Source organism: Triticum aestivum, chromosome 2B (genome assembly GCF_018294505.1).
Source record: "Triticum aestivum cultivar Chinese Spring chromosome 2B, IWGSC CS RefSeq v2.1, whole genome shotgun sequence".
NCBI lineage: Eukaryota > Viridiplantae > Streptophyta > Magnoliopsida > Poales > Poaceae > Triticum > Triticum aestivum.
Window position 1 is genome coordinate 158626143 of NC_057798.1, and position 22522 is coordinate 158648664.

Here is a 22522-nt window from a genome sequence, read left to right on the forward strand (position 1 = left end):
GAAGATGTACCAAGAGGGATCAAGTGATCCCATGGTATGGTAAACATTGTCCATTATGCTTTGTGTACTAACCCATGGTCTACATGAGAGTTCTGTGTGGGGTTAGGCATGTTTCCATGGGCTTGAATTAAGAGGAAGATATCATACAACCCATGAAGAGGATGACATCAAGTGGTGATTTTCATCAAGATTGCGGTGTGCCAGTTCAAGTGGAGCATCACAAAGAGATCATCCTTGAAGCTTGCCGTCCATTGCGGTGTCAATGGACTTGTGAAGATGTACCAAAGAGTGGCTCACCGATAGTGGAGTATGGGGGAGCAATCAACTAGTCTTCATCGAGCCAACGCAATCAAGAAAGGTGGTCCAACTTGAGGTAGTCAAGATCGTCATCATCTAGCTCAGGTGGACTATGTGCAAGGCAAAGGTTTGCCCTTGATAGGTTTTCTATTTTACTGGTCTCATGGTGGTAGTTGGGAGACCAGATTATAGGATCGATTGTCATAAGGGGGGCTCTTGATGAGTAGCTTCATCGTTTCGTTTGTAGAGAGCTCAAACCATTGCATCCTTGCATCATCTTTATTGGTTCTTGTTTGGTTCTTCTCCTCATGAGATTTGGAGCTTATGGTCATCTTGATGACAAGCTCGAGTTCATCGAAAACGGAGTTCACATGCATCTTCTATGATGTTTTCGATGTTGGAGGTTATGTTGGTTCTTCTCTGTTGGAGGTTTTACTCCTCTATATGTTAGGCTACTCATTTTCTTCTATCCAACAAGCTTTAGTTTGCTCAATTCGGAGCTCAATTCAAAAGTTGTGGTAGTTCTATTTTCCTTGGAGTATACTTGTTTTCGTTGAAGTGGCATAAGGGAGGAGCCAACGGTAGTACCATAGCCCCAGAGCGGCAGTACCGCTGAAGTCCATAAGCGGTAGTACCGGCCACGGCCACATGCAGTAGTACGGCTCCGGTTCTGCACTAGTACCACCTCGACTCGAGACCTGCGTGTCTTGTGTCGGGTTCAGCGGCAGTAGCAGCGGCAGTAGGAGCGGCAGTACCGCCCCTACTATCGCTACTACTGCCGATCAATGACCCTTCTCTTTGTTCCTTCTCCCTTGGGTGCTGTGCGAGGTCCCAGCTGTAGTACCGCTCGGCCGAGCGGCAGTACTTCTGCAGTGTAGGATCGAAAGTATGTCTAGAAGGGGGGTGATTAGACTACTTGACCAAATAAAAATCTAGCCTTTCCCCAATTTTAAGTCTTTGCGGATTTTAGCGACTTAACACAAGTCAAGCAATCAACCTACACATGCAATTCTAAGAGTATAGCAGCGGAATGTAAATCATTGCATATGAAGGTAAAAGGGATGAGTTTGGAGGGAGCAAACACAATGCAGACACAGATATTTTTGGCATGGTTCCGATAGGTGGTGCTATCGTACATCCACGTTGATGGAGACTTCAACCCACAAAGAGTAACGGTTGCGCTAGTCCACGGAGGGCTCCACCCACGAAGGGTCCACGAAGAAGCAACCTTGTCTATCCCACCATGGCCATCGCCCACGAAGGACTTGCCTCACTTGGGTAAATCTTCATGAAGTAGGCGATCTCCTTTCCCTTACAAACTCCTTGGTTCAACTCCACAATCTTGACGGAGGCTCCCAAGTGACACCTAACCAATCTAGGAGACATGACTCTCCAAAAGATAATAGATGGTGTGTTGATGATGAACTCCTTGCTCTTGTGCTTCAAATGATAGTCTCCCCAACAATCAACTCTCTCTCTCATAGGTTTGGATATGGTGGAAAGATGTTTTGAGTGGAAAGCAACTTGGGGAAGGCTAGAGATCAAGATTCTTGTGGTAGTATTGGAATGTCTTGGTCTCAACACATGAGTAGGTGGTTCTCTCTCACGAAATGAGTAGTGGAAGTGTAGGCACGTTCTGATGGCTCTCTCTTGGATAGAGAAGGGGGTGGAGGGGTATATATAGCCTCTACACAAAATCTAACCGTTACACACAATTTCCCAAACTTGGTGAGACCGAATAGTGAAACTCGATGGGACCGATCTAGATCAAAATGTGAACGTTAGGGTTTTCGGTGGGACCGACAATATCAACTTGGTGAGACCGATGCGCTAGGGTTAGGGCAAAACCTCATCTCGGTGAGACCGATCACATGAACTTGGTGAGACTGATTTCAGCAACAAGCAAACAGAGACTTGGTCAAGCAAACTCGGTGGGATCGATCTCTCATTTCGGTGAGACCGAAACGTTGCGAAAAGGAAACAGAGAGTTTGCATTGCAAACTCGGTGGGACTGATCGCTCATCTTGGTAAGACCAAAATGTTACGAAGGGAAATAGATAGTTTGCAATCCCATCTCGGTGAGACCGAACTGACTAGGGTTCCTGGCTATGGCTATGTAAAGTGAACTCGGTGGCGCCGGATAGATCAAATCCGTGGGGCTGAGTTTGACTTTAGGTTTAGGACATATGTGGAAATGAGAAAGTGGTTGAGGGCTTTTGGAGCATATCACTAAGCATTTTGAGCAAGCAAGCCATTAAGCAACACCTCATCCCCTTTTAATTGTAGTGGCTTTCCTATGGACTCAGTGTGATCTTGGATCACTAAAATGAAAATGAAGAGTCTTGAGAATGGATATTAGTTCAATGAGCTATATGTTGTTATGAATTACCAAAACCACCTAGGGATTAGTTGCATTTTCAATATCTCCCTTTTTGGTAATTGATGACAACATATAGATCAAAGCTTCGACAAATGATAATATAAATTAAGTACATCGTCGCTTTGAGAAGTATGTGATAAGCAAGAGCTCCCCCTAAATTTGTGCATTATTTAAAATTTGCTTGTGAATGCAAATGCACAATCGATTAGGATCATGGGTTACTCTTCCATGTCACATACATCTTGGTGGAGCGCTCAAATGATAGAATATGAAATATGCACACATCGCTAAGGCAAGATATGAATGATCATACACATAAGAGATAAGATATCATCATTCAAGTGCACATTAAAGCATAATATGATCAAACACGTGATCATAGCAGTATCTCACACACAAGCACAAATAATGTAGCAACCAAACAAGCAGGTGAACAAGGTAGCAAGAGAGGAAAATAAAGCAAAACACACACACACACACACACACTATCTCTTTCTCTCTCTCTCTCTTGAAGCCTATGATCCATACACTTTCTCCCTCTTTGGAAACAAGTTACCAAAAAGCTTGAAATGCATAGTGCTATACGGCTCTCTAAGCACGATCTCCAGGAGCTCCGGTGTGTGAAGGTGGCGTGGAGAGGAGTCCTGCAATAAAAGCATCTGAAGAGGTTTGTGGAGCTGCTATCCTTCTCAAAACTGTTGTTAGAGGGACTAGTGCCCTCACTCAGGTTGACCTGCTCCTCAGATCTGTTCTGGCTGTCACTGTTGTCTAACATGGCTGACACTGAAAGCTGACCATGTGAATAGATAGGTTGAGATAGAGTGGATGAGCATCACAAAGTGCAGACATTTTGCAAAACAAATGAGTCAAAAACTTAGTTTCAGTTTTCTACAGAAAACATTTCGGAGCTACCGATATGTCCATCTTGGAGACACCGAAGCAACTTTAGAGTCTAAACATGTGAAATCGGCCAGACCAAGGCACAGTTTGGTGACTCCGAGATTGCTAGGGTTTCACAGAGAAATGAACTCGGTCACACCGATTTGTATGTTTCGGTCAGACCGAAAAATACTTGTGCAATGGCCTGGGCCAAATCGGTGAGACCGAATTCTCTAAATCGGTCGGTCCGAGATGAGTTCGGCGGAAACCTAACCCTAAGTTTTTGGATCAAAACTAATCTAGAGGATGTTCTGGTTGGATAGAAGGATTTCAAACGTGGCAAGAATCATGGCATTGACCTTAGTGCAAGAATCGGAGGTAAATGTTGCACAAGGGGTCGAGTTCATACCCTAACTTGGCGGTGAACTCGCTTCGGCGACAACGACGGTGAAGATTCCCGTTGACAGTGGCGGAGACTAGCGACAGGAGGTCGCTGGCGACGGTGGAGACGATTTGGAGACCTCGAGTCGGCAAAGCTGGACAGGCGCGAGCGAAGAGTTTGGAGAAATTTCCGAAATTTGGCCCGTGGGTATATATATCCAGACCCTGTCGGTGTGACCGAGTGGAACAACTCGGTGGCACCGAGATGCAGAATCACAAGCGGTCACTGCAACTCGTTGAGACTGAAATGTTCAAATCGGCTGCACCGAGATTGAAACCTAGATCAACTTAATGAACTCGGTTTGACCGAATGGGATGAATTGGCCAGACCGAAATGCACTAAGAGGTTTTGGAAGTTTAAGTCTATGACGAATCGGTAGCTCTGAGTGCTCCTCACCCGGTGGGTTTGAATGTGACTTGATCAAAGTTTGTGATGTAGCATGAATAGAGTTTGAGACGAGAAAAACATAGATAGCTAGAGGGAGTACTTAGGCATTCTTGTCCATCCATTTGGCAAAAACAAAAAGCCAAACAATCAAAGCAACAAATTGATGTCCTCGAATGGAGAAAATTATGCAACCAACATGCTCACACAATAAGATAGCAAATGAAATATGTAGGAAAGCATGCGCAAACACTCTAGCATCTATCAAGCAATTGGCGATGACTAGGTCATCTATATATGAGTATATTGACTTAGGAGTCAAATGAGAACATTTGATCATAGGTCATACTCATCGTTTAAGCACAAGTGGGGTTACCACTTTTACATAAAGCATTGTTGTGTTCACACCATTAGAGTTGCTTTAGCTCAGTTCTTAGAGTAAAGCTCCCCCTAGTGTGATATCCCCTTTTAGAGGGATGAGCTAACCTTGGGTTTTGTCAATGATGACTTCATGTAGATGTTGTAGATGTGGATGCTCAATATTGATGTAGATCATTCGAAGCAATCCATTGGAGTGAGTTGCACTTTCAATGCCTACATGGGTTAGTCCCACAAGGAACAAACAAGGATATCCATAGACATAGAGTGAATTACACATATGATGACGTCCATGAAAGCATTAGGTTACCTTGTCCCTTGACTTACTAACAAGAGGGTTTGTGACTCCTTGAACTAGTGCAAGATGTGGAAGTTGATTGTACTTGTCCTTGCTAATATGAATATGAGTGAAGTATGTTGGTGGAGTCACCCTCAAGAAATCTCTAGTTCTTCTTCTTTGGTATCCACATCAACTTGATGGGAATCCTTGGAGTTGTAGTCGTACTTGATGAAGTAGAACTTGAAGTAGTCTTGGGAACCCACTTGATGAAGGCATTTGGAGCTTCTTAAAATGCATCAATATCCTCTTGAAGCTTGTCCTTTCCTTTTATCTTGTCATCTGTTGTGTTCCCTTGAAGGAAGTAGGATCATACTTCTCTTGTTGAGGAACAACTTCGTCTTCGGGTATTGATCTTCTTCCCATTCAACTCCATTGGCATTGAACTTTCATTCAAAACCAACACCTTGATTCTTCCGGTGTCTTCCTTGCTTGCGTACAATTTCCTCAAATTGCTTACTTCCAGCAAGGCTCTTGTAAACATCTTTCTCTATAATCCCCTTCAATAAGCTATTTTCTTGCTCAAGTGTAACTTGGCTAAGAGAATCGTGAGTGGACTCAAGATAACTACTAGAAGCAACAATATTAGATTTAGCATGATTATTGTTACTACTAGAAGAAGAATCTTTCTTACTCTTGTTGCTAGATTTTACTTGTGGCATGTAAGTAGACAAGAGTAAATGCTTGGCAATGTAAGAAGAACTCTTCTTCCGAAGATCATCATTGATTGCTTTTAAGAACCCATGCTCTTGCTCTAGGTTGAGCTTTTCAAAGCATAGCTTCTCATGAGTTTTTAAAAGTTCTCGATGATCCTCTAAAGTAGTTTCATGAGCTAACTTAAGAGTGTTTAGTTCTTTAGTTAGACGCTCACAATCTCCTTCTTATCATTATCATCTGTTTCATCTTGATTAGCATGATTAATAACAAGTAACTCATTATCACCTAACAAATCATCTTCATCACTATTGAAATCAATATACTCGAGGTGTGATATCTTAGGGCCTTTAGCCATGAAGCATCTTCCAATTCCTTCATTTGGTGAGTCAAATATGTCGTAGGAGTTGGTTGACACAAGTGCAAGACCAGCAACACCTTCATCTTGAGTATATTCAAAGTCAGAGTGATAACTTCTCTCGGAGTGGTTGTTGGAGTTGGAACCGGATACCCATTCACCAACATGAGCTTGATGTCTTTGTTTTGTGTAGCTCCTTGATGACTCTTGTCCTTCCTTTTCGAATCATTGCTTCTGCAAGAGGGTCTTCATTCATAATGATCATCTCTACTCCTTCTCTCTCTTAGAGGTGATTCTTCTCTTCTACTTCTCCTTTTAGGTGAGTCTTCTTTTATTTTTGTAGTGAGCCGTACACTCATTGGAGTAGTGTCCGGGTCTTCCACAATTGTAGCAATTTCAATCACGACTAGAAGATCTTTTGTCATGGTAGGATCTTGACTTGGAGCTTCTCTCTTTGCTTCTACTCTTGTAGAATTTGTTGAAGTTCTTCACCATTAATCTCAATTCTTCATTGAAGACTTGTTTTCCACTTGATGTGGTAGGAGCATCACATGAAGCTTTATAAGCACCACTAGACTTGTTGTAAATCTCTTCCTTATCCTTGAGTGACATCTCATGAGCAAGAATTCTTCCAATGACTTCCGTTGGCTTGAGATCTTTGTAATTGGGCATCATCTGGATCAATGTGCACACGGTATCATATTTTCCATCCAAGGCTCTTAGGATCTTCTTGATGATGAATCTGTCAGTAATCTCTTCACTTCCTAAGCCGGCAATCTCATTTGTGATCAGAGCAAGCCTAGAGTACATTTCAGCGACACCTTCACCATCCTTCATTTTGAACTTGTCAAGCTGACTTTGAAGCACATCCAATTTGGATTCCTTGACGGACTCGGTACCTTCATGCATATCAATCAAAGTATCCCAAATTTCCTTTGCATTCTCAAGACGGATGATTTTGTTGGATTCTTCGGGGCACAATCCATTGAAGAGGATATCGCAAGCTTGAGCGTTGTATTGCGGCATCTTCAATTCTTCCGCAATTGCTTCACGATTTGGTTCTCTCCCATCAAAGAATTCACCTTGCAAACCAATACACACAATAGCCCAAACGGCGGGGTTATGTCCAAGAATATGCATTTTCATCTTATGCTTCCAGCTAGCAAAATTAGTGCCATAAAAGTAAGGACCTCTACGGTGGTAATTTCCCTCGCTAGACACCATACTCTCCTAGGTTGTGAAACCAAGGCTATGATCACCAAAGCTATGGAAATCAAGGCAAATGGAGACCAAAGCTCTGATACCACTTGTAGAATCAAAAGTATGTATAGAGGGGGGGGTGATTAGACTACTTGACCAAATAAAAATCTAGCATTTTCCCAATTTTAAGTCTTGGTAGATTTTAGCAACTTAACACAAGTCAAGCAATCAACCTACACATGCAATTCTAAGAGTATAGCAGCAGAATGTAAATTATTGCATATGAAGGTAAAAGGGAGGAGTTTGGAGGGAGCAAACGCAATATAGACATGGAGATTTTTGGCATGGTTCCGATAGGTGGTGCTATCGTACATCCACGTTGATGGAGACTTCAACCCACGAAGAGTAATGGTTGCACTAGTCCACGGAGGGCTCCACCCACGAAGGGTCCACGAAGAAGCAACCTTGTCTATCCCACCATGGCCATCGCCCACGAAGGACTTGCCTCACTTGGGTAGATCTTCATGAAGTAGGCGATCTCCTTTCCCTTACAAACTCCTTGGTTCAACTCCACAATCTTGACGGAGGCTCCCAAGTGACACCTAACCAATCTAGGAGACATCACTCTCCAACAGATAATAGATGGTGTGTTGATGATAAACTCCTTGCTCTTGTGCTTCAAATGATAGTCTCCCCAACAATCAACTCTCTCTCACAGGTTTGGATATGGTGGAAAGATGTTTTGAGTGGAAAGAAACTTGGGGAAGGCTAGAGATCAAGATTCTTGTGGTAGTATTGGAATGTCTTGGTCTCAACACATGAGTAGGTGGTTCTCTCGGGCTCTCTCTCAGATAGAGAAGGGGGTAGAGGGGTATATATAGCATCCACACAAAATCTAACAGTTGCACACAATTTCCCAAACTCGATGAGACCGAATAGTGAAACTCGGTGGGACAGATCTGGTTCAAAATGTGAATGTTAGGGTTTTCGGTGGGACCGACAATATCAACTTGGTGAGACCGATGCTAGGGTTACGGCAAAACCTCATCTTGGTGAGACCGATCACATGAACTTGGTGAGACCGATTTCAGCAGTAAGCAAACAGAGACTTGGTCAAGCAAACTCGGTGGGACCGATCGCTCATTTCGGTGATACCGAAACAGTACGAAAAGGAAACGGAGAGTTTGCATTGCAAACTCGGTGGGACCGATCGCTCATCTCGGTAAGAGCGAAACGTTACGAAGGGAAACAGAGAGTTTGCAATCCCATCTTGGTGAGACCGAGATCCCTATCGGCGAGACCGAACTGACTAGGGTTTATGGCTATGGCTATGTCAAGTGAACTCGGTGGCGCCGGATATATCAAATCGGTGGGGCCGAGTTTGACTTTAGGTTTAGGATATAAGTGGAAATGAGAAAGTTGTTGATGGCTTTTGGAGCATATCACTAAGCATTTTGAGCAAGCAAGCCATTAAGCAACACCTCATCCCCTTTTAATTGTATTGGCTTTCCTATGGACTCAATGTGATCTTGGATCACTAAAATGAAAATGAAGAGTCTTGAGCTTTTGCCAATATGTGTCCTTAGCATTTTGAGGGGTCCACATCTCTAGTCCATGTCATACAAATCATTAAACTTTCCGAAACATTAATCTTGAATGGATATTAGTTCAATGAGCTATATATTGTTATGAATTACCAAAACCACCCGGGGATTAGTTGCACTTTCATGAGGCCGGCGGTGTACCGCTCCCTAGAGCGGTAGTACCGCTCGCTGCAGGCTGAGAATGGGGATGACGGTTGGATTTTTTTCCCCTCCTCTAAAAGGGGGTCTTATTTCCCATTGAGCCTTATCCTTTGAGCTCGTGTTGTTCCCCCATTGTTGACCTTCCTCGAGCTTCCTATATCTCAATCACAGGATTCTTGCTAGTTTTTTTGGGGGAGGGGGGAGAGGAGATCTAGATATATGTTTCCATCAATCACTTTATCCTCTATGTGAGGGGAACCCTTTGGATCTAGATCTTGGAGTTCTTCGTGTTCTCTTCTTCATTCTTCCTCTCATTTTCCTCCCTAGCATTTGTTGCTTTGGTGGGATTTGGGAGAGAAGGACGTGGGCATTCTGTGTGCCCTTGCCATTGCATTTGGTGCATCGGTTGGAGTTCTCCACGGTGATACATGGTAGTTACAAGTTGAGAAGCTTATTACTCTTGGGTGCTTGGTACCCTTGAGCTTGTTCCTCTTGGGTGCTTGGGCGCCCTAGACGGTTGGTGGTGTTCGGAGCTCAATCATTGTGGTGTAAAGCTCCGGGCAAGCGTCGGGGTCTCCAATTACGTTGTGGAGATCGCCCCGAGCAATTTGACGGGTTCCGGTGACCACCCCAAGGGTTGCCAAAGTGTAAGGGTTTGGTGACCGCCCCCAAGGGTTGCCATTTGTACGGGTTCAGTGACCACCCTCAAGGGTCCCTTAGTGGAATAACGACATCTTGCATTGTGCGAGGGTGCGAGGAGATTACGGTGGCCCTAGTAGCTTCTTGGGGAGCATTGTGCCTCTACACCGCTCCAAACAGAGATTAGCATCCGCAAGGGTGTGAACTTCGGGATACATCGTCGTCTCCGCGTGCCTCGGTTATCTCTTACCCGAGCCCTTTACTTATGCACTTTACTTTGTGATAGCCATAGTGTTTAATGTTAGATATCTTGCTATCACATAGTTTTTTATCTTTCCTAGCATAAGTTGTTGGTGCACATATGTGAGCCTAGTTGTTGTAGGTTTTGTGCTTGACAAATTAACCGCTAGGTATATTCTGCATTTGTTCAAGCCTAAACCGTAATTATTTTAAAGCGCCTATTCAACCCCCCTTCTAGGTGACATCCTCGATCTTTCAGATTGCATCTAGGGGCCTTTTCCGGCATCCTGCCAGAGGGGGATTCGATCACGGTGGGCTTCTACATAAACTCTATTGCCCTTCCGATGAAGCGTGAATAGTTTACCTCAGACCTACGGGTCCATAGCTAGTAGCTAGATGGCTTCTTCTCTCTCTTTGATTCTCAATACCATGTTCTCCTCGATATTCTTGGAGATCTATCCAATGTAATCTTCTTTTGCGATGTGTTTGTCGAGATACGATGAATTATGGATTTATGATCAGCTTATCTATGAATATTATTTGAATCTTCTTTGAATTCTTATATGCATGATTTGATATCTTTGTTATTCTCTTCGAACTATCGGTTTAGTTTGGCCAACTAGATTGGTTTTTCTTGCAATGGGAGAAGTGCTTAGCTTTGGGTTCAATCTTGCGGTGTCCTTTCCCAGTGACAGTAGGGGCAACAAGGCACGCATTGTATTGTTGCCATCGTGGATAAAAAGATGGGGTTTACATCATATTCCTTGAGTTTATTCCTCTACATCATGTCATCTTACTTAAAGCGTTACTCTATTCTTCATGAACTTAATACTCTAGATGCAGGCAGGAGTCGGTCGATGTATGGAGCAATAGTAGTAGATGCAGGCAGGAGTCAGTCTACTTGACATAGATGTGATGCCTATATTTCATAATCATTGCCTTGGATATCATCAAAACTTTGCGCCATATTATTTTCTATATTGAGAGAAGCCTCTAGTGAAACCTATGGCCCCGGGTCTATTTTCCATCATATTAGTTTCTGATCTACTATTTTCCATCATGTAAGTTTTCGATCTACTATTTTGCAATCTTTTACTTTCAGATCTATAAACCAAAAAATCCAAAAACTATTTGATCGTTTGTTTATCTATCTCTATAATATCTCACTTTTGCAAGTGACCATGAAGGGATTGACAATTCCTTTATCACGTTGGGTGCAAGTGTTTGATTGTTAGTGCATGTATTAGTGATTTGTGCATTTTCTCCTACTGGATTAATACCTTGGTTCTCTAACTGAGGGAAATACTTATCTCTACTTTGCTACATCACCCTTTCCTCTTCAAGGGAAAAACCAACACAAGCTCAAGAAGTAGCAGGAAGAATTTTTGGCGCAGTTGTCGGGGAGATCTACGCCAAGTCAAGTTATACCAAGTACCCATCATAAAACTCTCATCTCTTGCATTACATTATTCGCCATTTGCCTCTCATTTTCCTCTCCCCCACTTCTAAAACCATTTTCAAAAAGATCCGCCCTTCTTTTCGCCCTTCTTTCCGTATGCCTTTTTTGCTTGTTTGCTATCTTTGCTCGTGTTGCCATGTGCCTTCTATTTGCTTGCATCTTTGCTTGCTAAAAATCTATTGTTATGGATCCACTTAAAGTTTTTTACTTGGATCATCTTCGATCCATTTGTGCTCGTGATGAAACCCCAACTAGTTTAGTTGAGGGAAAAACTTTAGAGGAGCATGCTCATTTTGCGCGTCACCGTTTGTCTGAAAAAGGGAGACTCCTATGGAATCAAATAAATTGTTTTCTATGTTATGCTTGGAATCTTTGTGAGCTTTGTGATTTTATTTGTTGCTCTAAGAACCCTAAAAAACACCTTCCCTACCTATGTGAGTTTAATGATAATGAAATCTTATATTCTTATGAAAAGGGTGTTTATAGTTACTATGATATCAAACAAATTGAAGATTTTGTTGCTTTGAAGGGAGCTTATGAAGTTGCTTCTTTGATTGAAAAGTATGATATTCCTCTCTACGAATCTGAAAATTTTGACATACTTAGATATTGCTATGAAAACTATGCTCATAAAGCCTATGTTAAGGAATTTATTGAGAGAATGACCGTTGCTTTGGAAGAAAATAATGATATGCATGAATCTATAGATAACTATGATTACAATGATTTGATTGAAATATCCCTTGATGAACATGATGCTTGCTATTCTTGTGGCCCCGATGCCAATATTTATGGGGATGAATTTGCTATTGTTCCTTATGTTAAACATGAGATTATTGCTATTGCACCCATACTTGATAGATTCTTGAATCAAAAGCATGATTGCAATGATGCTATTATAAATTTTATTAATGTCAATTGTGCCAATGATATGCAAAACCTCAAGCTTGGGGATGCTAGTTTTGCTATGTCCTCTACTTATTGCAATGATCATGATTGGGGTGATAATTCTTCTTATGATCTTGAAAATTTATTTAAGCCCCATGATGAATATGAGATTGATAATAATGTTTGCAATAATATTGAAAGTGGGTTTGGAAGAGTGTCAACTTCAGATCCCACATATTTGGGGAATGTTCAATCTTATGATTTTTTTGATAAAAGTGGGTTTGGAGAGGTCATGACTTTAGTTAATGTTAACCCCACTATTTTGGAAGAGTGTCAACTTCGCATGCATGTGGATCATGTTGAGAATATGTTAGGTGATAGCTATATTGTTGAATTTTCTTATGATCCTACATGTAATTATTATGAGAGAGGAAAATATGGTTGTAGAATTTTTCATGTTACTAAATTACCTCTCTTCATGTTGAGATTGCTATCATCTCTTTCTTCTTCCTTGCATATGTTAGTTTTTGTTTGCCTTGATAATTTGTTTGCTTATAAAATGCCTATGAATAGGAAGTGTGTTAGACTTAGATGTGTTTGTCACGTGTTTTATGATGCTCTCTTTGCACTTCAATTCTTGTTTTCATGTGAGCATCATCGAAATCTCAATGCCTAGCTAAAAAGTCTCTGAAGAAAAGCGCTTGCTGAGAGACAACCCAATGTTTATCCTTGATGTTTTGAAATAAATAATTCATCTAGCCTCTGGTTAGATGTGTTTTTTCTGTTTTAGTTAGTGTTTGTGCCAAGTAAGACCTTTGGGATGGCTTACGGTGATAGTTGTTTTGATCTTGCTGAAAAACAGAAACTTTTGCGCCCACAATTTTTTTTAATTTTTTACAGAAGCATGCTTTTGATCTGATTCCTTTTGCAAAGGATTGGTACATAAATTTCCCAGGTTGTCCTAATGTTTTAGAATTTTTGGAGTTACAGAAGTATTCGAGAGTTACAGATTGCTACAGACTGTTCTGATTTTGACAGATTCTGTTTTCTATGTGTTGTTTGCTTATTTTGATGAATCTATGGGTAATATCGGGGGGTATGAACCATGGAAAAGTTGGAATACAGTAGATATTACACCAATATAAATAAAGAATGAGTTCACAACAGTACCTAAAGTGGTGATTTATTTTCTTATACTAACAAAGCTTATGAGATTTTCTGTTGAGTTTTGTGTTGTGAAGTTCTCAATTTTTGGGTAAGGATTTGATGGACTATGGAATAAGGAGTGGCAAGAGCTTAAACTTGGGGACGCCCAAGGCACTCCAAGGTAATATTCAAGGACAACCAAGAGACTAAGCTTGGGGATGCCCCGAAAGGCATCCCCTCTTTCGTCTTCGTCTATCGGTAACTTTACTTGAGGCTATATTTTTATTCACCACATGATATGTGTTTTGCTTGGAGCGTCTTGTATGATATGAGTCTTTACTTTTTAGTTTTCCACAATCATCCTTGTTGTACACACCTTCTGAGAGGGACACACATGAATCGTGATTTATTAGAATACTCTATATGCTTCACTTATATCTTTTGAGCTAGGCAATTTTGCTCTAGTGCTTCACTTATATCTTTTTAGAGCACGACAATGGCTTTATTTTGTAGAAATTATTGACTCTCATGCTTCACTTATATTATTTTGAGAGTCTCTCTAAACAGCGTGGTAATTTGCTTTGGTTATAAATTTAATCCTAATATGATAGGCATCCAAGAGGGAAATAATAAAAACTTTCATATAAAGTGCATTGAATACTAAGAGAAGTTTGATTCCTTATGATTGTTTTGAGATATAAAGATGGTGATATTGGAGTCATGCTAGTGAGTAATTTTGAATTGGAGAAATACTTGTGTTAAGGTTTGTGATTCTCATAGCATCCACGTATGGTGAACCGTTATGTAACGAAGTCGGAGCATGATTTATTTATTGATTGTCATCCTTTGTGTGAAGGTCGGGATCACGCGGTGGTTAACTCCTACCAACCTTCCCCTAGGGGCATGTGCGTAGTACTTTGTTTCGATGACTAATAGACTTTTGCAATAAGTATGTGAGTTCTTTATGACTAATGTTGAGTCCATGGATTATGTCTCACTCTTCCACCATTGCTAGCCTCTCTAGTACCGCGCAACTTTCGCCGGTACCATACACCCACCATATACATTCCCCAAAATAGCCACCATACCTACCTATTATGGCATTTCCATAGCCATTCGAAGATATATTGCCACGCAAATTTCCACCATTCCGTTTTATTATGACACGTTCCATCATTGTCATATTGCTTTGCATGATCATGTAGTTGACAGAGTATTTGTGGAAAATCCACCTTTCATAATTCTTTCATACATGTCACTCTTGAGTCATTGCACATCCTAGTACACCGTTGGATGCATTCATATAGAGTCATATTTTTGTTCTAAGTATCGAGTTGTAATTTTTGAGTTGTAAGTAAATAAGAGTGTGATGATTTTCATTATTAGAGCATTGTCCCATGTGAGGAAAAAATAAAAGGGAGGACAAAGAATCCAATCAAAAAATGAGAGAAAAAGAGAGAAGGGGCAATGTTACTATCCTTTTCCACGCTTGCGCTTCAAAGTAGCACCATGATCTTCATGATAGAGAGTCTCCTATGTTGTCACTGTCATATGCTAGTGGGAATTTTTCATTATAGAACTTGGCTTGTATATTCCAACGATGGGCTTCCTCAAGTTGCCCTAGGTCTTCATGAGCAAGCAAGTTGGATGCACACCCACTTAGTTTTCTCTTAAGCTTTCATAAACTTATAGCTCTAGTGCATCTGTTGCATGGCAATCCCTACTCACTCACATTTATATCTATTGATGGGAATCTCCATAGCCAGTTGATATGCCTAGTTGATGTGAGACTATCTCCTTCTTTTTGTCTTCTCCACAACTACCATATTCTATTCCACATGTAGTGCTATTTAACTTCGAAAAAACATGTAGTGCTATGTCCATGGCTCATGCTCATGTATTGCGTGAAAGTTGAAAAGGTTTGAGAATACTAAGTAGGGATAACTTTCTTGCGCTTCAAAGTCCAATTGCTTGGCTGAAACCGGGGTTGTGCATGATTTGAATACTTTGTGTGATGAAGATGGAGCATAGCTAGACTATATGAGCTTGTAGGGATAACTTTCTTTGGCCATGTTATTTTGAGAAGACATAATTACTTTATTAGTATGCTTGAAGTATTATTGTTTTTATGTCAATATTAAACTTTTGTTTTGTATCTTATGAATCTGAACATTCATGCCACAATAAATAAAATTACATGGATAAATATGTTAGGTAGCATTCCACATAAAAAATTCTATTTTTATCATTTACCTACTTGAGGACGAGCAGGAATTAAGCTTGGGGATGCTTGATACGTCTCCAACGTATCAATAATTTTTTATTGTTCCATGCTAGTATATTATCTATTTTGGATGTTTTATATGCATTAATATGTTATTTTATATTATTTTTGGGACTAACCTATTAACCTAGAGCCTAGTGCCAGTTTCTGTTTTTTCCTTGTTTTTGAGCTTCGCAGAAAAGGAATACTAAACGAAGTCCAAACAGAATAAAACCTTCATGATGATTTTTCTTGGACCAGAAGACACCCTAGAGACTTGAAGATCCAGTCAGAAGAGCCATGAGGTGGTGACAAGGGGGTAGGGCGCGCCCAGGGGGTAGGGTGCGCGCCCCCTGCCTTGTGGTCCCCTCATGACTCCCCTAACCTAATTCTACCTCCTATATATTCACATATATTCCCAAACCACCAGAAGCATAGATGAAAACACTTTTCCACCGCCGCAACCTTCTGTTCTTGTGAGATCCCATCTAGGGTCCTTTTCCGGCATCCTGCCGGAGGGGGATTTTTATCATGGAAGGCTTCTACATCAACTCTATTGCCCCTTCCGATGAAGCGGAGTAGTTTACCTCATACCTACGGGTCCATAGCTAGTAGCTAGATGGCTTCTTCTCTCTCTTTGATTCTCAATACCATGTTCTCCTCGATATTCTTGGAGATCTATCCGATGTAAAATTCTTTTGCAGTGTGTTTGTCGAGATCTGATGAATTGTGTATTTATGATCAGCTTATCTATGAATATTATTTGAATCTTCCATGAATTATTATATGCATGATTTGATATCTTTGTTATTCTCTTCGAACAATCGGTTTAGTTTGGCCAACTAGATTGGTTTTTCTTGCAAGGGGAGAAGTGCTTAGCTTTGGGTTCAATCTTGCGGTGTCCTTTCCCAGTGACAGTAGGGGCAAGGCACGTATTGTATTGTTGCCATCGAGGATAAAAAGATGGGGTTCACATCATATTGCTTGAGTTTATTCCTCTACATCATGTCATCTTACTTGAAGCATTACTCTGTTCTTCATGAACTTAATACTCTAGATGCAGGCAGGAGTCGGCCGATGTGTGGAGTAATAGTAGTAGATGCAGGTAGGAGTCGGTCTACTTGACACGGACGTGATGCCTATATTTCATAATCAATCCCTTGGATATTGTCATAACTTTGCGCTTTTCTATCAATTGCTCGACAGTAATTTGTTCACCCACCATATTATTTGTTATCTTGAGAGAAGCCTCTAGTGAAACCTATGCCCCCCGGGTCTATTTTCCATCATATTAGTTTTCGATCTACTATTTTCCATCATATAAGTTTCTGATCTACTATTTTGTAATCTTTTACTTTCAGATCTATAAACCAAAATACCCAAAAAATATTTTATCTTTTGTTTATCTATCTCGATGAGATCTCACTTTTGCAAGTGACCATGGAGGGATTGACAACTCCTTTATCATGTTGGGTGCAAGTGTTTGATTGTTTGTGCAGGTATTGGTGGTTTGTGCGTTGTCTCCTACTGGATTAATACCTTGGTTCTCTAACTAAGGGAAATAATTATCTCTACTTTGCTGCATCACCCTTTCCTCTTCAAGGGAAAAACCAACACAAGCTCAAGAAGTAGCACCGTCATCTTCAGTAAGTAAAACATATACTTGACCGCATCAACCCGCCTGGCGACTTGTAGTATGATTTTTAACCCGCCTGGCAACTCATGTTTAAACTGATGAACAGGTGTGCCATAAGTGCTAACCTTGGACAAAACACAGTGATTAATCTGAAAGCCGTGTATTCTTTAATAGAACAATTACATGCTGGCGCCCTTCGGACACTCGTGGCCATATCAAATGGAAAGAAGCCGCCTACACTCATAAAAACTGTGTTGGAACACTTATCCACAGTACCAGCCCAAGTGGAAGAGCTAAAGCTATCAGCCGCTCGCTCTGGCGCCATTACTGCCCTAAGCCGGGCCAAAGGTTGGCAATCAAAATTGGACCCAGCAGAAATGGATGGTGGGTGTCCAGAGTTTAATGATGACATGTCTGTGTTTGAAGAACCTGATTTTACCAGATGCATCAAAGAGATGTGTCCCTTGACTTGTCAACTGGAACAAGAGCTGGACTTGTCAAAGTACCAGTCGGCTTACGACAGCAACAATATCTACATTAAGGCACCGTCCCACGACATTATAGATCTGACTCCGCCAAGGCGTAAGCACACTTTTGCTCCTGATATTGACCCCACTCCTGTTATCAATGATGAAGCCGTCTTCAAAGCCTTAACTGATATCAATAGGACATCGGGCAATCTTCAAATTTCCAGCAAAGACCCGACACAAGATGACCCGGCAACCTCCAGCACAAGACGCCAAGAAGATGTTAACCCGGGGGTCTAACACGGACGGTGTAGAGGCCGACTCAAAGGAGTGATCTTTAACTCCTGAAAAACTTTGGTTGAAAAACCTTTCAGGTTGAGCTGTAAACAGTTATCCGCCCTGCCATGCCTTCGTGCATGTTTTTATCAACTTGTGTTTGAGTAGCTGAACCTCTTTGTATGCTTAATGAAATTATGGATGCTTGTGTGTGCTTGCCAATATCCCTGTCTTGACATATAATCTGAACAGACCCATCAACTTATACTGGTGACTTATGGTCAAATTCTAGGGCGAGTTAATAATCCAATGACTCATGGTCAGATCCAATCTTTTTTTAAAAGAGTATGCTGGCAACTGATAGCCACAATAAGCTCAATGTGGAGCAATATAACCAGGATCTGTATGACCCGTCAACTCGTCATCTGTACATAAAATTTTCTGCAAAAAAGAAATGGAGAATATAAACATGTATATCTCAAATATTTGTAAGTCATCTTTAAAGGCACGACCAAAAAGACCAACTCTTGTTTTATTTTTTGAAAAACTCAAGTTTTTTGCTTTAAAGAAGCTTGGCATGAAAGCCTTTCATCATGTAAGCCGCCTCTCACGTGACATAAATCCATTGTTTTTAACTTTAACTAGTTTAGGGTCTTATTGAAAAGATTGACTGTTAAGAGTATGAACGGGCCACATAGCGGAGAGACTATAGCAGACAAGTGAGTTTATCCTAGCTCTCTATAAGCCGGCTCTCACATGACAAAAACCACTGTTTTAACCTATAGGTTGAGGGTCATGGAAGATTGACTGTCAAGAGTACAGAGGGTCAAATGGCGGAGTAGCAAGTTGCAAACAGAAGGTTTAACCCATAATATGGCATGGAAGCCGATCAAGAGGGTAAGATAGCTATACTCATTGAGTAGGAAGCCCCCACATGACCCATAATATGGCACGAAAGTCAATAAAGAGGGTAAGATAGCTATACTCATTGAGTAGGAAGCCCCCAAGTGAACCATAATATGGCATGGAAGCCGATCAAGAGGGTAAGATAGCTATACTCATTGAGTAGGAAGCCCCCAAGTGACCTATATGCAAGTTTAATCTATAATATGGCATGGAAGCCGATCAAGAGGGTAAGATAGCTATACTCATTGAGTAGGAAGCCCCCAAATGACCTTATGATCACCCAATAAAGACTCATGCACAGAAAATATGAGATGAAACGAGAGAGGCCCCGAAATTTGGGGATGCCGACTTTATTATGTTGATCATAAAAGTATATGTACATCAATGAAGGTATATACAATGATGAGAGCCAATGAATCAAGTGTAGTAAGGCCGAAGATGAGCAATGTTCCAAGGCCTGTTGGTCTCCTCCTTAGATTTGCGTGATTATTTATTCTCATGGATGTCAATGAGGTAGTACGAACCATTGTTGAGGTTTTTGCTGACCACAAAGGGTCCTTCCCAAGGAGGTGAAAGCTTATGCATTCCTGTCTAATCTTGAATCAGACGGAGCACTAAGTCACCCTCCTGAAAGGTCCGGCTTCAAACCCTACGACTGTGATAGCAACGTAGGTCTTGCTGATAAACTATTGAACGAGCCGCCGCAAGACCACGCTCCTCCTCAAGAGCATCCAAAGCGTTCTGACGCGGCGTCCCATTGTTAGCCTCCACATAAGCTGCCACTCTAGCCGAGTCATGTCGAATATCACTTGGGAGAACTGCTTTAGCACCGTAAACCATGAAAAAGGGTGTGTAACCCGTGGATCTGTTAGGGGTGGTCCTGATGCTTCATAGAACCGAAGGAAGCTCTTCCACCCAACAACCCGGAGTCCTCTTTAAAGGAACCATGAGCCGGGGTTTGATTCCTCTCAAGATCTCCTGGTTAGCACATTCTGCCTGGGCGTTGGACTGGGGATGTGCAATTGATGAAACATCAAGCCGGATGTGCTCCATTGACAAAACTCCTTCATAGCACCCTTAGACAAATTTGTGCCATTATCAATGATGATACTATGAGGATAACCAAAGCGGACAATCAGCTTCTTGACAAAGTGAACTGAAGTAGCTGCCTCACAATTACTGACGGCTTAGCCTCAACCCACTTGGTAAACTTGTCAACCGCCACCAGAAGATGGGTCTTCTTGTCGTTAGACCTCTTGAAAGGTCCAACCATATGAAGCCCCCAGACCGCAAACGGCCAAGTGATTGGGATCATCCGCAATTCCTGAGCCGGTACAAGAGCTTGCCTTGCGAATTTCTGACACCCATCGCACTTGCTAATAACATCCTATGCGTCTACATTGTTAGTACAAGGAAACATGAGCCTTAAAACATAACAGAATTTATCACCTAGTGGGGAAGTCAAAATAACTCCAGCCCCCGAGCCTTCCAATTGCCTAGACCCATCAAATTGGATTTTCCAGCATGTGTTGTCAGTCTTCTCCTCAGGTGTTTGCAACTCTGTGCAGTCATTTATGAACTCCATAAAAGCTTGAGATTTGATGGCTGTTCTTGGCACATACTTCAGATTATGAGGTCCAAGCTCAATTACCCACTTGGCAACCCCGCCAGTGGCTTCTCTGTTCTGAATAATATCCCCCAAAGGAGCAGAGCTGACCACCATAATAGGATGCCCAAGGAAATAATGCTTCAACTTGTGACTCGCCATGAACACCCCAAACACCAGCTTTTTCCAATGTGGTTATCTTTGCTTCGACTCAGTTAGAACCTCATTGACATAATAAGTCGGCCGCTGGACTGGGTACTCTTTACCAGCCTCCTTGCGCTCCATGACAACTGCCATGCTGACAGCCTTATTTTTAGCTACCATGTACATGAGCAAAGGCTCTTTGTCTATAGGAGCAGCCAAGATGGGCGGCTCAGCGAGTTAATTTTTGAGTGCCTCAAATGCCTCGTTAGCAGAATCACTCCAGATGAAGTGCTCTGTCTTCTTCATCATCTGATATAAAGAGATTGCCTTCTCTCCTGGGTGACTTATGAACCGGCTTAAGGATGGAATATGACCCGCCAAGCGTTGCATGTTGATACGTCTTGAGCTTGCGTTGGTTTTCCTCGAAGAGGAGAGGGTGATGCAGCAATAGTAGTGTAAGTATTTCCCTCGGTTTTTGAGAACCAAGGTATCAATCCAGTAGGAGGCTCCTCAAAAGTCCCACGCACCTACACAAACAAACTGAGAACTCGCAACCAACGCAATAAAGGGGTTGTCAATCCCTTCACGGCCACTTGCAAAAGTGAGATCTGATAGAGAACGTATGATAAGATAAATATATTTTTGGTATTTTATAATATAGATGCAAAAAGTGAAGATGCAAATAAAAGTAGATTGGAAGCAAATATGATAAGAGATAGACCCGGGGGCCATAGGTTTCACTAGAGGCTTCTCTCGAGATAGCATAAGTCTACGGTGGGTGAACAAATTACTGTCGAGCAATTGATAGAAAAGCGAATAGTTATGAGATTATCTAGGCATGATCATGTATATAGGCATCACGTCCATAACAAGTAGAGCGACTCCTGCCTGCATCTACTACTATTACTCCACACATCGACCGACTCCTACCTGCATCTAGAGTATTAAGTTCACAAAGAACAGAGTAACGCCTTAAGCAAGATGACATGATGTAGAGGGATAAAATCATGCAATATGATATAAACCCCATCTTGTTATCCTCGATGGCAACAATACAATACATGTCTTGCAACACTTTCTGTCACTGGGTAAGAACACCGCAAGATTGAACTCAAATCTAAGCACTTCTCCCATGGCAAGAAAGATCAATCTAGTAGGCCAAACCAAACCGATAATTCGAAGAGACTTGCAAAGATAACTCAATCATACATAAAAGAATTCAGAGAAGAATCAAATATTATTCATAGATAAACTTGATCATAAACCCACAATTCATCGGATCTCGACAAACACACCGCAAAAAGAGATTACATCGAATAGATCTCCACAAGAGAGGGGGAGAACATTGTATTGAGATCCAAAAAGAGAGAAGAAGCCATCTAGCTAATAACTATGGACCCGTAGGTCTGTGGTAAACTACTCACAACTCATTGGAGGGGCAAGGATGTTGATGTAGAGGCCCTCCGTGGTTGATTCCCCCTCCGACAGAACACCGACATAGGCTCCAAGATGGGATCTCGCGGATACAGAAGGTTACGGCGATGGAAATTGTGTTTCGGGTGCTCCCTGGATGTTTTCGGGGTACGTAGGTATATATAGGAGGAAGAAGTACGTCGGTGGCCGCCCGAGAGGCCCACGAGACAGGGGGCGCGCCCTACAGGGGGGGGGGGCGCCCTCCTATCTCGTGGGAGCCTCGGTTGCTTCTTGGCTTGCACTCCAAGTCCTCTGGATCACGTTCGTTCCAAAAATCACGCTCCTGAAGGTTTCATTCCGTCTAGACTCCGTTTGATATTCCTTT